Genomic DNA, 3,068 nt, shown 5'->3' with positions numbered 1-3,068 from the left:
TAGCTGTCCCTCCCTCCCCTCCCTGCATGATCTTCCTGTTCCAGTTCCCCCAAGCCCCTGCTCAATTATAACTGTTCTGTTTCTCCTTCCTAGGAGATCCCTCCTCCCTCGAGTCCCTTTCTCCCTGTCTAACCCCTGTGGCTCTATGGAGTATAGCTTATTAATGGCTTAACAGCTGACATCCCCATAGAACCAGATATATACCATATTCTTCTCTCTGGTGTGGGGTAGCTTACTCAAGACATCCTTTAGTTCCATCCATTAACCTGAAAATTTCATTTCATTTTTTTAAAAAACCGTTTAAAAATTCTTTGTGAATTTCATATCATGCACCCGATCTCTCATCTCCCTGTCTGCCACGGACCGGGTTCGTTGCAGGGACCCCAATTTCCACGGGATGAGAATTCTGGTCAGGTGGGCAATTAGTCGGCAGATGACAAACAGACTCGAGACACAAGGGTGTGGTGAATCTGAATGTATTTGTGCAAGGTGAGATTCAGGCTTAAATACCATACAGCAAGCAGGGCAGATGTCAAGAGTCACATAGTCAAGTGACCACACATCAAGGTCAGTAGGGTCTGGTAGCTAGGTGTGAAGCAGGAGGAAGAGGAGTGGAACTCTCCCTGTTGAGGCATTTTGATATTCCTAGGCTAATTCTCTAGTTCTGCTGGAGGCAATGACCAGGAGGTTTTAATCTAGCATTTCCTGCTAATTCTCTGGGTCTAGCTGGGGGCAAGCAGTGGGGAGTTCCGACCTAACACTTTTAGCTAATGTCCTTGAGTGAGGGAAACCCTTCTTTACTCTCTAGTATGTAAAACATTTCTAACTATTGTAAACTATCTATTGCCCTAAGGAATGTACTCGACCTCTATTGCTAGCTCTGGCGAGGCATATACTTTGAGAAAAATTGCAAGCTATGGACAGCTTGGTATTAAACTAGGATAGTTGGAAACATTGTGCTGGCCAAAAAACAGTGCCCAATCTTAGCCATTTACGAATCATTACTTGGAGTACCTTTATGCCTAATTATGAGGCCTTGTTGATGATTGGAGAGACTAATCTGGAACACATCTGAGTTAGGGGATACCAGCGACTGTCTGAAATCCAGGAGGCACAGAACTCCTTTTGGAATCTTATTGCCTCTTATCCTTTACCAGGATTTTATCCCCGATATTTTGGATGTGACTGGAGTAGACGAGTGTGCGTAGCACCTGTTCCCTCGTATCTGCCCTCAGTCTTTGCAACCTCCCCCTCAAAAGAATATAAGATCGAATAAAAATAACACAACCCCTCCTACCCTGTCGTGAAAGCTGCAGTGTGTCACACAGTATACCCTTTTGTCCACACTTCTTTACTTGCAAAAGTTCATTGCAATGAGTTATTGGTTCGTTTCAAGACGTCTCTCTGGCTTCTGCTCCATCATCAATACTGAATGGTCTCTGGGACCCCTCTCGGATATCCTGTTGTTGCCTTGTGTCATGGAGACCCTGCAGCTTTGGCCCCTTAACATGCTCCAGCACATCATAGATAGTTGATGTGTAGATCATAGGGGTAGGCCAACTCAAGACCAAGGATCTAGGCTTGGGAAGTAGCTGAATTGGTCAGCCGGCCAGCTCTCCTGGACCTGCAACCCTAGGGCTGGCTCACCCAGTGTGGAAGCTGGCAAGGGGCATCAGTGTCAGCTTGCCTGCAGCGGTCCTCTCCTCTGCGCTTTTACCACCAGGGACAGCCCTACCATGCTGCCCAGGTGAGGTGTAGGTTCTGCCCTCCCCGGAAGGGCAGGGCCAGCTCTCCTGCTCTGATGACCTCAGAGCCAGCTCTACCACCTGCCACAGGTGATGATGGGGCGGGGAGCATCTCTCTCTCCCTCAAGCCACCTGGAGGCAGACAAGGAGCAGGGCCAGCTCTCCTGTGCTCACACTCTTGGGGGAAGCTCACCCATTCCCCTGCCATCAGGGTCAGCTCAACTGTGCTGCCCAGGTTAGGGCTGGGGTCATAGGTATGGTAGCGAGAGAAAGGCAGGGTCAGTGCAGCAGTCACTCGGAAGGCAGTCCAGACCAGGGACATCTGCACGGACGGCCTTTGGTAGTAACATGGGCTTGGACATTAACACTGACCCTAAACCCCGACATGGCCCCTGGCAGTAGCCTGGGCCGGATATCCCCATGGCCTTAGGTGACAGACTAGGCTACTCAGATCAGCATGTCCCGCCCTTGGCCGCAGTGCCCTCAGATATCCACGTGGTCTCTGGTGGTAGCCCAGACCACAGACAGTGGCTTGGCCTTTGTTTGGCGACTAGGGCCAGAGACATCAACACAGACCCCGGCTGCAGCAGAACTGTGGACCCTTGGCAACAGGCTAGGACCTCGCCCCCTGGCTTCCTCACATCTGCCTGTTCCTCACCTCTGTGGACTATCTCCAGTTCCGTCTTTCTCCACACAGTACGGGCCCCACGGCTTTGCTTTCTTTTCCATATCTCCACCCGCACCCCACCTTTTCTATCTCTCCATCATACATCCTCCATTGGAGTGGCGCCTGAGGTGGGCGGGTGCGTTGGTGGTGTCTATCATTCACTGTCCATCCGTCCATTGGTGGATATGTACATTGGTTGTTTCCGGTTTCTGGGTCTTAAGAACAAAGCAGCAGTTGAACATGGTTGAGCGCTTCCGTGGTAGGGTAGAGTGTCCTTTGGATGTGTGCCCAAGTATGGCATAGCTGATCTTAAAATAGATCAGTCCCCTTTCTGAGGAACTGCCAGACCGGTTAGCGTAGTGGCTGCACAGTTTAAAATGCTGCTTTCACTTGAAACCCACAAGTAAGGTCATGGGCTCTTTGTCCCGCTAACAAGCGAGCCTCGTCTTTCCAGGTGGCTACCCCATTTCCTCCTGAAGCTATCTGGGGACAGTGACTGAGGAGGCCAAGAGAAACGAATCTTCATCTTATGTGTCATGTACTTTGTCCCCTATTCCCACCCCATTTCCAATTAAGGCTTTTGGGCAAATGCTCAAGTAAATGAATAAGCCTATAGTCTGTTTTAAATGTCAGCTAAAATGAGATTTTTTTTTTTT

This window comes from Mastomys coucha, unplaced genomic scaffold (genome assembly GCF_008632895.1).
Source record: "Mastomys coucha isolate ucsf_1 unplaced genomic scaffold, UCSF_Mcou_1 pScaffold21, whole genome shotgun sequence".
Classification (NCBI taxonomy): Eukaryota; Metazoa; Chordata; class Mammalia; order Rodentia; family Muridae; genus Mastomys; species Mastomys coucha.
Note: the sequence above shows the minus strand (reverse complement) of the source record.